This window comes from Chamaea fasciata, unplaced genomic scaffold (assembly GCF_029207755.1).
Source record: "Chamaea fasciata isolate MVZ Bird 193981 ecotype frontalis unplaced genomic scaffold, bChaFas1.0.hap1 SCAF_6, whole genome shotgun sequence".
In the NCBI taxonomy this organism is placed as follows: Eukaryota; Metazoa; Chordata; class Aves; order Passeriformes; family Sylviidae; genus Chamaea; species Chamaea fasciata.
Genome location: NW_027094091.1, coordinates 71,441,126 through 71,454,191, shown reverse-complemented (window position 1 = coordinate 71,454,191; position 13,066 = coordinate 71,441,126). Strand labels below are relative to the sequence as shown.

General features: G+C 41.0%; 1 long non-coding RNA gene across 2 annotated transcripts; it reads left to right on the top strand.

Annotated features, from left to right (window-relative positions):
- The first annotated feature begins 957 nt into the window (after positions 1-957).
- On the top strand, positions 958-10,122 carry LOC136290443 (uncharacterized). Of its 2 annotated transcripts, none has more exons than XR_010721122.1 (4): positions 958-1,013; positions 6,651-6,720; positions 8,400-8,489; positions 9,402-10,122. It is a non-coding gene; the product is annotated as an uncharacterized lncRNA (long non-coding RNA). The 2 variants fall into 2 exon arrangements; XR_010721121.1 differs by lacking the exon at positions 958-1,013 and adding an exon at positions 1,257-1,336.
- Positions 10,123-13,066: the final 2,944 nt, after the last annotated feature.

Sequence of the window (13,066 nt, the reverse complement as noted above, 5' to 3'; positions counted from 1 at the left end):
TCCTTTATTACCCCAACAAGTTAAAAAGGCAGGCTGGGGCAGTAAGGTTAGTAATGCAGTGAGCAGCTATGTGGGTAAGGATGCTATAATTCAGTTCTTTGAGCCTGTTGCTGTGCAAATACAATAGCTGAGCATTTTGAGTGAGCAGTAAGGGAGGTGGTTGTTGGAAGGGGTTATGCTCTCTCTCTAGGGTCTTTTCCCACTGTTAGAAACCCAATAGTGCCCTAGAAGAGCTTCATTAACCCTTAGAGTATTTCTTGTGTTGAGAACTCTAATCCAGAGAGCAAAGATGCTCATTAAGTTCTTTTTTTCTGAGTTTTTTACTGCTTTATGCAGAATTCTGTGTGTGAAAATGTAGTCAGAAAATTTCAAGACTCTTTGACTGGTTCTTCTGTTAGTAAGTGGAGATAATAGTTTTTTACAGAAGTTCTGGGAACTTAGGCTGTGTTCATCCCTGAGCATTTTCAAGTTCTAGGGTAATGCTAAAACACAAGTAGCTGGAAGCGTTAGGTATGATGTGGGTGCTTCTCAGTTGAATAACGTTGTTTATGTCATTTGTTTTGGTGACTTTTTGTTCACTTGTTTTTTTTCTACGTTTAGTGTAGATTTAGTGAAGTAAGTTTGAAACCTGTGCAACTCCCTGTTTCATTCCTGTGTCTGAATATTGTACCTCTCCACTTGCTCAGTCGCTCCTTGAATTGTGTGGTGGTGCATTCCTCAGTGTGCTTTTGAAAAGGAATATAGAAATAGAAAGATGAATGGTTCTGTTCATGCTTTCATGAAAGTTGTTTGAAGTTCAATTTCATGAGACTAGTCATTAAGTTTGTAAAAAGCCTACATGTGAAGACGCTGTCCTCTTAGTTGCAGCTGAAAATGTTTGCACATGTAGTTTGCTGTTTTACAGGTTTTTATTATCTTAGCAAGTAACACCATGTGCAGCTCTTCTCATCTCTCTTCAAAGAGAAGCACTAGGACTTAATCTCTTTAAATTTGAGGAAAACAACGTGAAACAGGTATTGGTGGTGGTCTTTTTTCAGCTTACAATATCAAAAGGTGTTCCGAGTCTGTTACCTAGTGGGGGTTGCTTGTTCTAATTAGTTCATTAGACAGGAAGAAGTAATTGCATAAAGCTACTACAATAGTTTTATTTTACAAGACAAAAAAAATTCTAAAATACTCTAGCTTAGAGCTAATACTACTTTTATACCTAGCTTTTGCAGGAAACCTTTTCGGACCCCATTGTCATTATGTACGTATTTTAACAAGTACTGACTTCAAAACCTGGCTGCGGAGAGCGCAAACCAATCCAACAAGATGCTTGATTGTATTCTTCCTTGTGAGTGGCTTCATTGCTTAGTTTTGCATTTATGGTTCTCACTTAATGATCCACGATAATAAGTTACACTTTGTGTATCTTTTCTGTGTAAGCAGAAAAGGTTAGTTCGTATTTAATAAGTGAAATAATTAATAGTGCCTGGTTGCTCTACAAAAAGGTGTTGCTGTTTGACTGAAAGGAAAAAAAGAGCAGTAAAACAAACAAATGTATTGCTCCAGCAGTCTTGTATTGTATTTAGCTCTTGCACCATTTCTCATTGATAAAAGAGTTCTTGCCACACCTATTAAGAAAATACCAAATGCCAAAGCTCTGTGCATCTTGTTTGTTCTGCTTAGCCCATCTGAGCAGTAACTGTAAGGAACAGCAGGTGTGTGCAGCACCTCGAAAGGGCTTCAAAGAAATAGTTAAACAAACTGAGATCTGTGTGGTAATTCCATACTGACTCTGGTGATAGGGGTGTTTTGTGTGCATGTTTGGTTTTCTGTTTTATAAGTTAGTATAAGGAAATCTTCACTGCCTTGGTGTACAGTGGTAAAAGCTTGACAAAAGGTTAGTTACGAACCTCTTTAAATGAAGTTCTGCATTTCCTTTGTGTCTCATGCAGTTGGTTCCTTTTCTCTTTTTCCTTCTTTTTTTTTTCTCCTCCTGTTGTCAAACCCTATTGGGTTTGGCACTCTGAAGTCCTTTTAGTCAAAGATGGCATTAAGCAGCAGTCTGAAAATGTTTATTAAACAGTATTAGGAGTCTGCTGAAATGACATCATGTCCTTCCTTCATGTGATGCGCTCTGTCTCCTCAGGTAGTGCTAAGCTCTACTGGGTAAACTAATTGTGACTGTGACCTGTTGTACTGTTTCCTTTGTTAGAAAGCTACTCTGATTTTAACATGAACTTGATGGGTCTGTAAAAGCCACTGTAGGACTGGGTTCTCTATGACTTCATAGTCCCAGCCCAGGAGGTCCCTTTCAATCCTGAATTGCTGAGCAGATATTTATGGGAAGTGAAGATTAAGAACAGGAACTGGGGTCTCCAGCCTTCTTTCTGGGGTGTTTGCAGGGGGTACAGGGCAGAGATTCTGAGTTTCAGCTCCAGTGCCAAGTGACTAATAGAAATACACTTATATACAAAACTGGGAGGGGCTGGGGGCTGTGACTTCGAGCAACAGGTAAGAAGTGAAATAACCCAGACTGGAGAATCCAGTCTGCTATGGGAATCAAGTATGGCCACTGATGTGAGTCCAGAGAGGGGAGAGAACATCCCTCAGCTCTGCAGTGCTTTGGGGAGCCAGGAACTTCTAGTACTGAGCTTACTGCACAGCTGTGGACCCTCACCTGCAGTGCTGGTTCATCCTGTTGTAACTCTGCTGCTGGGTGTGATGGGGCAGCATGCCAAAGTCACTCTATGTACCTACCACATGCCAAGAAGTTATTTCTCAATGTTTGGGTAGCCACCACCATTATCCTCACGCCAGATCTTCCAAACAAGTTCCTCACTTGTGTATCTGTGTGTTTCATATTGCAAGCATTATGATAGGCTCTGGGAATGTAGTACTGAAATCACTGCTTCCAGTATCAGAGGACCACTTTGTGCTTCAGATGGAGAAGCAGGCTTCCCAGGAACTTGTTCTGTTTTTCTATTCTATCTTTACAGTAATAGACTTTCATCTTTATGCATTCCTGTCTGCCTTACAGACTTTCCCTCTTCCGTGCTTTTAAGTAGCCTGCATAATAAAAACCTTCTGTCAAGCTGTTTTCTGAATGCTGCAGAAGCATTTTTTACTTAGGTGTCACTTCTGCTCGGGTCTAAGAAATATATCCATACTGTGCAATTCCACCATCACAGTCTGTTTAAGAGACCACAGCCTTGTGCAGCTGAAGTTGTGTCTTGTTTTTATAGCTGTACCTTTTAGAATACCTGTTGGGTCATTTTACATTGTCCCTTTTGTGGCTTTAACATTTCTTACTGCTTTATCTGTTTTTAAAGAGTGTGTCCAGTACCATTTCCTACAATGTCAAGTTTTTCCTTGTTGTTGATTTCAATTATTTCATGCTGTCCTTGTGCTTAAGGCAACCAGAAAGCTTGGAGGCCTGAAGTGTAGAATGAATCATTTAGGGCAGGCGATCGGCTTTGGAACAGAGAACACATTGAAAGTCATTTTCTCTCCAAACTATTCTCGTTAATTTAGTTTTCAGTGTAGCCTTTCTTCTTCCCTTTTATTTAGAAGATGAACTAAATACCAAGAGAAGGGTTGGAAATACACTTCTAAGAATGTCAGGAACCCATTTCCATTCCTCACAAAACTAGGGAAAAGAATAGCCCTACCAAATTAGAGCTCCGACAAGCTAAAAAGAAATTTTTAATTCTGTGTAGATATTAGAAATCTATCGGTGTGCCATGTCATACCCCTGGTGACATACTTGTTTCTTTCAAGTCAAAGGTCTCAAATGAGCCGTTCTATGTGTATTTGTCCAAGTTCTTAATGAGTTTCTTATGCACTAACTTGTGAACTTTTTGTGCGTTTAACAATTTTGATGTAACTCTGAATTATGTAGTGTTAAAGGCTGCATTCAAATAACAGTATTAAATAGAACAAGGGAAATGTCTTTAAGTAAGTGGCAAGTTTGTACAGAACATCAGCAACATGATTTATACAAACTCTAGGAAGTCAGTTTTAAACAATTGCAGAAAACAACTAATATTTTCTGTTATTGAAAATCTGTTCTCTTCTGTTCGAATAAGCTCTGTCTGCTTTTATTTTCTAGGAATCTTTTCTTCTTTTCCCCTCTCGGAGGGGAAATTTGCCTTGCGTTAATCCTCTGTTTATTTTCTTTGCATTGTTTTTTCATTCTAACATTCTCAAAGAGTTGTGTGGAAATGGAGCTAGCTAGCTTTTGTCTTGTATCTGTGGACACCTACCTCACCACAAGTGTGCTTGTGATGCACCAGGTACACCAAAATGGGCTGGGGATGACATGATTGCAGACAGATGTGTTGGGCTGAGCTCGTGGCCTGGGGGAGAGAAGAGTACAGAACTCTTTCATTCATCTGCAGCCCGGGATTGATATCATCACATAACGATGTGTTTCCTGTGTTCATCTCCTCGTATCAACCATCTTCCTCTGCAGGACCTCGTCCTTTACTGAGCCCTCAGTGATTTCATTTGAAGCTATTGTCTCTTGCTGAGTATATCCATATTAAAGCCCTCCTAGGACCATTGAGTAATATATTGAATGTTTTGCTAAGGGAGCCTGGATCTTATTTCGTATCAAGAGTGTGTTAAACATATGCAAGAGCATGAAAATGTTAGGAGCAGTGAACTGTTAGACTTCCATTTGTCCCATTATCCTATAACTCTAGCTGTAATGACTGAACTGCAGCTGATCAAAGTGTATATTTAGGAAAGAAAAAAAATCTGCCATTTCATGATTAAGCTCTCCTCCTACGCTGTAGTTTTACCAGCAATTTTGGAAGGTTGGTTCTTTTATTGATAAGGGGTGATAAAGCTTGATCAGTTTGCAGTTAATGTAATTTTTCCCTTTTGTTGTGGTGTAAGTTGTTGTGGTTGGGGGGGTTGGATTTTTTTCTGTATGTGACGATTAACCAAGACTTAGTAACTGATGATTGAGATTTTTGATTTTGTGTGCTGTGAATGGAGAAGTGTACTAAAATCCATTATAGAACTGTCATATGTAGATTTGAATATTTGGGAGCCTTAATCCATCTTCCTGCTGTAGAAGTCTGCTGCTTCATGTTGCCCTTGTAGAAGTTTCAGAACGCAGTTTTGGAGATGGTTACTGGTTACAGTTACTCCAGATACAGGCATCCTTGAGCATGGCAGTCTTAAAATAATCCAGGTTGGAAGCTGTGTTTAGAGGTCTAATCCCACCTCTGCCCATTGATCATGTTCGTTTTGGGTACTTAGGGCCTGGAAGACTTGAGCGTCAGGGTTCCATAGCCTATCTGAGTGACCTTTTCCAGTGTTTGACAACAATATTGTTCTTTTCAAGTATCTGGGCAGCTCTTCTTGGCATTTGTATCCCTTGCCTTTCATACTGTTGCTCAGCGCTTCCCCAAAAGCCTTGCTGTTCCTTTACCAATCCCGCTGGACAGCTGAAGACAGCCGTGAGTTCACCCCTCACCTCTCTCACTTGAGATATAAGACACTAGAGAAGCTATTCACTGGCACCCCTTCCATCTTGCCAGAGTGTGGATTTTGGACGCTAGTATGGAAATATCACTCCACACCTACAGAAATCTTGTCTTATGGCTCTGGTGCTGTGGGGTTTGTGTGGTACAGAAACAGTGATTCCCAGAAGGAAAGTGTTCTTGACTTGGATTAGATATTGAAATCTGCTAGGGCTGGAGGGAAGAAAGAATTGGTTCCTGCCTTTGATTTTATGTCTGTGAAATGGGTGAGAACACACTTGGGAAGGAGCTCCTTGCTTGCAGAGGAGGCAGCTTGAGGGGTGGAGTCAAGCAAAAAAAAAAATAGGATTAGTGACAATGAAGGCATTGGTAGTAGCAAAACCAAGAGTTAAATATAGGTGGTGCAGATACAAAGAACATGTTGGAATTAATGTGTGATGGGCAAGGGATCGCAGAAATTACTGTGCATGTCTTAACTGGCTCAGGCTTTCTCTTTTTGACTCCACAGTAATGTGTTTGTGGACAAGTTTAGAGTGATAAAATGAATACAAATATTGCAAGAGAGGCATCACAGATAGCATGGAGTTTGTTTTTTCTAGAGTGGAGAGGGGAAGATTATTGGTTGAAGGGGGAGGAGTTGTTCTGCTTTTCCAGCCACTGCTTTGAATAATGAAATATTTATTCCCTTGGAGAAGAACAGCTGAAACAATAGAGCTGTGTTTATAGAAAAATGGTCATTTGTCCAGACTCTGATTTCTGGTTCATCAATACCTCTTTGTGAGAGGTACTTCCCTCAAATATGCCTTTGTTTCCAATGGAATGCTACCAGGGGCGTATAGTGCAAGGAGTCTCAGTTGGGCTGGCTTAAACAAACAATAAAACAGTGCAAAGACTGAAATTAAAATGTATATATTTGTTCTGTGCCATGTTCTATTCATTACCTGATTGGAGCATGAAGCAAAACAACATATCTTGAAGCTTCCAGCTGGCTGAGCTGTGTATCTGTACAGAAATGTTGCATGTGTTTTAAAATATGATTAAAAAGGCAGTTGCCAAGCTTTTCTTATGGCTTGTTTAACAAGCTTCTGAGTGGTGGAAATAACCAGAAAAGTTCTCAATTCACGCCTATTCATAAGGACAAACACCAACTTTTTTCTTTTTTTTCCTCAGACCACTGAGCCCAGTGATCCAGTGTTATGCTTGGAGGGACGATGACAGGTGGCAAGTGAGATGGCTTCAGGTCAGTTTGAGTGTAATTCATCTCTTTTCTGAAAATGACATCTGCTTGCCCAGAGGGTGCTCGAGTCTATTTTCTTCTCTCCATGCCCTGGTATCCTTTGCTGGAAGCAACTGAGAGCTTGGAATATTTATTACCACGTCACTGTTCGTCACGTCCCTGGTGTGATGGCAGGGTGTGTTAAGGCTCCCTTTCTCTGCCAGGGAACCACAACGTGGCCTAAAATGCAAGTTTAATAACATTAGGGTACGTTTTCAGTTTGATTTGTTGTGCTTTTTTCTCTCCATTCTGGTGTATTGACCTTGCTTTGACTTGAGTTGTTTGGTTCTCTTGAAAGCACCATCCAGTGGTACAAGCTCATCGAGAAATTAGGGAATAGGGTCTGCTGCTTCTTTCTGGGGTAAATCTGTCTCTTGTTTTGTCTGCTAAAAATAAGGCTCAAGAGCATTTCTCTAGATTCCTTTCCAGCCTAGTTCACATTTGGAAAAATTTGGCTGCATCCCACCTCTGTGGTGCCTTTTTCAAAATTTTTTTTTTGACAGCAGGTTAATTCAAATGGCTTGATCTCCAAGAAGTGATCAGTGATAAGTATAAAAGATGATTGCTGTACTAGAGAAACAGGTGGTACTGCCCCGTGGTCTGCTTTAGAGGCAGAGATGAGTCTGCAGGAGGGGTAGGTGGGGGAGAGCCACTGTTCTGCCAACTGTTCGGGGCTCTTTCCCAAGTGGTTCATGCGTATTTTGGATATGGCCAAGTAGTGAGATGTGAGGATTTTGCCGTCTCTGCAGCAAGAAGGGTGGCGTTCAAGGAACAAGGAGTGCACACTTAAGCAGGATGTGAAATGAGGACAAGAGTGGCAGCTGCAGAGAGACAGAGACAGCTTCTGCCACCGATTGCAGAAGCAAGAAAGCACCATGGGATACAGGGATGGAAGTGACCAGGAGCTGGAAAATAAGGAACTGTAGGAATGATAAGTCATGGAAAATATGAATATGAAGTCACTGAACTAAAGCAGCTGAAAACAACAGTGCTCCTATGTGAAGAGTTGATTGAGAAGTCAGGACAAGTCATCGAAGAATTTGTGAAATGACTTGCACTTGCTGGTGACCAGGGCTGGCTGTATTGTGTCCATATGACATCCTGGGTTTAACAGGATGGACATCATTGTGCCAAGAATTTATTTGTTCTGGTTGCTGAACAAAACGCAAACACATGCAGCACTGTAAAATGACCAATATTTCATTCTGACTACTTATTAGTGTTCTAGTAGTAAAACAGAAAAAACATTTATGAGCAGCTAAATTTCATTCCCATTGACAACCACAGTGATGGGCAGATGGTGTCACACCTTGCTGTCTTGCCTGGATCAAACACTGTGTGACTGATAATGGGAAAATTTCTCTCTCCCTCTCAGATTAACACTACCTGCCCTTTTTATTGTCACCAGAGGCATCTCTCAATTTCCTTAAAATTATCAAGGAAAAAGTGCTTACTGATGCTCAGTAAATATGTGAATATATAAGGGCAGCATCCTGTTTTGACTATACAGGGAACGACTTTAGTCTGATAATGAAGGTGAAACATGTATCTTCTTGCATGTGTGCAATGCATAGCAGTACCACCACTTAATGCATGGCATTAGCAGCATAAATTACATTGTGTTTTATTCTGTGTTGTGACAGTGTATGCCCAGAAGGAGACAATCTACAGACTGAAACAGGAAGGACAGTGGGCAAATTGTGGAAATTCTTCACACCTAGAACATCGCTGAGGTAAGTGAAATTCAAGTACATGCACCTTGCCAAAATAAGTTACCAGCTCTTATTCCAAAATTGCAACATCCTAGCAGATGAAGCGTTTTGTAAATGGTGACACAACCGGAAAGAAATGAATGCTGAAAGTTGGGAGATGTGGTGGGATTGAATTTGCATTAAGGAAAGGGTCGTGTAGTGATGCAATATCAGATTGGGTGAGAAAAGGGATTGATTTAGATACCAGCTGTATGAGACGGGAAGCTACAGTTCATGCCTGGAACTTCCTGTTGTAGGCAGGTTGTATTTACCAGGTCAAGCATGAGAACATGTGGGGCCTGGAGCAGTGCAGGTTAGCCCTGAAAACCAAAGACCTCTACTGGTATTGTACTGGTATTCTGCTCTTGGTGCACCACATACAGGTAAAAGCTTCAAACAAACACCCCCACCCCAAACCCAAATATTGCAAACAGAAACAAAAACACCAAACAACCCACAAGCCAACAGACCCAAACACCACCAAAAAAAAAAACCAAACAGGAAAAACCCACCACCAATCAAACAAAAAAACTGAAAAAAACCCAGAAAAAAACCCTTGCCTTGACGGTGGAATTATTTGTTCTAGCTAACACTTGATATATTTGCTGATTCTGACCAGGTTAAAGACTAAATAAAAGCAACAAATTTTTTCAAGGCCTTTTATGCCAGCAAGGTGAAGTAATCACAGCTGCTGTCTTTGGTTGTGCAAAGGGTTTCGCTTTCCTGCTTCCAGAACATCTACATATAGGAGTCTGTAGTTTTATTGTAATGCTGATGGGACATGAATGCACCTTTTTACATACAGAGCAGTACTCACGTATGGCCCCATTATTGCATTTCACATTTGGCAAGAAATTTTTGCTTGCTCAGTCATCTTATTCTGGTGTTTTTCAGTCTATGTGAGCTCACGAAGGTGACCTTTTACTGAGTCTTCTGTGACTGCCTGCCCAAGGGTTTGCCTAACTAGACTACCTGTCCCCACGAGCCTGACCTCTCTTAGATCACCGCAGCAATAGAATTACTATCTCCATTTATTGTGGAAGTCTTTGATTGGCACAGCTTTGGGGACGTGTATCTGCATATCTCGCTCCAAAGAGCCTATTAGCTGTCTGAGGCACTGCCTTACAAGTGCCTGGCAATAAAGGGGAACACAGAAGTTAACTTGGAAATTTTATTAGGTTCAACCAAAGGATCTGGGGCACGATAAGCTGGTTTGGTTTTCGGGGAATGCACTTTGCTCCTTACAGTAACTTCAGGAACGGAACTCTAAAATGGATTTATTAGTGCAAGTGTTTCTAGCATGTAATTCTCCAGGTAAGCTGTAGGTCCATGGTCCTTGTCTTTAGTATGAGATGCCCTCATGTGTTTTTAGATGTACAAAAACTTTGCAAGTTTTGTGTTTTTCCCTCTTATTTCTCAGAATATCTCCTGTCAGAGTTGTTGACAATACCTTGGTGTAAATGAGAAAAATATCTTCATCTGTTCTTGTTCTCCTTAAGGGGAATGCTGTGAAATGTGTGAAGCATTATCCATGGGGTCTCCCCATTCCTATGGAATTCCTATTTTTATTATACTCTGTGATAATAAAGATATCCCTTAGTTATAGGATAAGATATCTCTGTGCCACTTGCTTGTCTGTCTATTCTTTATTCTTCCAACTCAACCCACCTTGCTATTGGCTCCATTTTAACTTCTTTATGATTTCTGTCAGTTACGAATTATGAATGTATTATATGTATAAGAATCAATATATATATTTAAAAAGATAATCTGGACCCAAGTGTTCAGTCTTTCTCTCCCCCTTCATTCTGAAACGTTGTGGTGAGTGAAATTAGGATGAGAATTTAAACACAGAACCATAAAATTGATAGTGACTTTCTCCGTCAGATACTGCAAGGACTTCAGTGATGGTTAAAAGTGGGCTTAACTTCCTGCTGTAATATATTGTTTTAAATCTCTCGCAGACTCTGCAGGGGAAGGAAAGGGTTGATATGTGATGCTGTGTAAGGAATCCTACAGTAACAAGCTCCTGTGAGCCATGCTGAGCATTTGGCTCGCCTGTACAATCAGTGTTTGAGGACATCAGGCACTGGGTGCCACAGACATTGCTCTGGCTTCTCAATAACTGTCACCTAGTCTGCCACAGAAACTCACTGTGAAATACAAGGAAGCTCTGGACAAATGTTTCAGTTTCCTTTATTTATGGCATGGGAACAAAAGCGTGCCAAACACGGTTCTCTCTTCATCTTCATGCTTGATGTGCTTCCTCCTAGGCAAAACTACTGGATTGTGTCATGGCCTGGCCTTTGCCTTGGCAATGAGTGCCAGCCTGACCACAGGTGGCTGGGCTGGTTTCTGCCCCAGACAGGTGTGGGGATGTCAGTGCACTGATAGGCATCTCTGCTAGATTCATATCTCTGCTCAAGCATCATCAGGTTAAGGGTCATTAGTGTTTGCCTGTGTCTGGACCACTGGATTCACAGGTATGCTTTGGAATTCATCTGTCTGTGTGCCAGAGTGTTGTGAGGACTTAGAGCAGAAGCCTGACATGCACTACTTATTCTTTGCATGATTACTTGGGGAAAAAAAATCCCAATGCATACCTACACCCCTCCCCAAGTGTTACTGCACTACAATCATAGATTAGGAAAGCATTAATAGATTTCTGGTAGAAGCTATATTATCATGCATAATTCCAATTGCTGACTTCCATGTACTTTTGTGTATGGTGCCTTTGGTATACAAATGGTAAAATCAACAAGCTTGTAGCTTAAGTTCCAAAGGTTCTGGGTCAGAACTCAGGAAATGAAGTTCTAGTTTCTTCCTTTGCTAATTTTTTGTGACACATTCAGATTACTTGATCTTTTACTGTCTCAATTTACTGCCTTGGAAGTTTACGTAAACCAACTTATTTGCTCTCTAAACATTTTCTAGCCATTGCTGAGGCATAAGCGATAATGACTGATTTCAGACGTTCTCCTTCTAGTAGGACTGGGAAAGAGTGCTGTTAAATTTGTGGTGTCATTCAGAAAGGTTACTGAGGAGACAACTACCAAAAGCAGAGATTGTATCATCATCTGTGTATTGCGTAGTGATTCTTCTTGGTGTGTGACAGGAAGAGATCCCCAGACAATCAAAGGCTGTGTTAACTTTATGGAATAGAGCTTTTGGAAGTTTGCTTTCAACATTAGGAGATTATTCTAGACACGTAAAAACTTCATGTTTTCAGTGCTAAATGGCATTTATTTGTTTAAAATGTAAGCTGGCCAAAACTAAGAATCCAGGATGTTTCTGAAGTTGCTTTATTGGAAAGCAACTTGATGCTAAAATGTTGTCTTGGACTTCCTCTGTTGTACTCTAATGTTAAGGACAGATTTTTTTTATTTAAAATCTGGGTCAGGAATGTGGTCGAAGATGTTAAAGGTTCAGTCAGACCATGGTAATCTTTGGTATTAGGAAACTTAAAAGTTGATTTAGCTTTACACACTTCCTGTACAGAGCTGTTCCTGACCTTGAAGCAGCTTTTTCCAAGGTGTAAAGCACTTGTGAGACCGCACCTTGGATGCCGTGGGCTCCTCAGCACAGGAGAGGCATGGACATACTGGAGAGCGTGCAGCCAGGGGCCAGGAAGGTGTTCAAGGAAAAGCACCATCCTACCATCAGGGAGTGACTGGGAGCACTATGGTTCTTCAGCTCAGAAGAGAAGGCTCAGGGACATCTCATCAGTGGACAAAAAGCTGTAGGGAGGGTAGAGAGGAGACAGAACTTGTCTGCCTTTTCTGCCTGCTGCTAGATCCAGAGCCACTGGACACAAAGTGTAACAGGGGTGTTCTCTCCTGGACATCAGGAAACGTTATTTTGCAGTGAGGGTGACTGAGCACCAGCAGAGGCTGGCCAGAGAAGTGTGGCATCCACTAAGTCGCAGCCAGATCTGAGAACAAGCCTGGGACAGCACAAAGTACCCTCCAAAGGCATCAGAGCGTAACTTCAGGAGTTCCCTTCCAACCTCAGCCTGTGATGACGTTAATGATTCTTGAACAGGGACATCACAGGACCAAATCTGTTACGCTTTGAAGGCTTAAGCTCTGACTCTGCCATAGCTGTACTAAATAGACACATTAGTGTAGAGAAGTGTGACCTAGCTGCTCCCCATGGCTAAAATGCTACTAGGGCTAGGAATGTCCAGTTAAGTTACCTCATTTCTGTGAGTCTGTCAGCCGGTTACTTTGTATATTTATATTTGTTTATATGGCAATACACTTTTAATGATGCTTATTGGGCAAAAAATGAAATTCTTTTGGGTGAAGAGGACTGAATCCAAGTAACTTCTGTCTGGGGGTCTGCAAGCTTTTTCATTAATTTGTGAGAATTCTAGCTTGTTCTTCTTGCTGATACAAATTGTATGCGGTCTTTAGGCTTATGAAGAATAATTGTAAGATTGAATAATCCAATATGCAATCAAAATCTAAAATCCCACCCATGTTAAACTATTTTATATTTTTCTGCTCAAGGGGATTTTTTAGATTAGTTTGAAAGGCTTTTGTGGTATCTGTCTTATC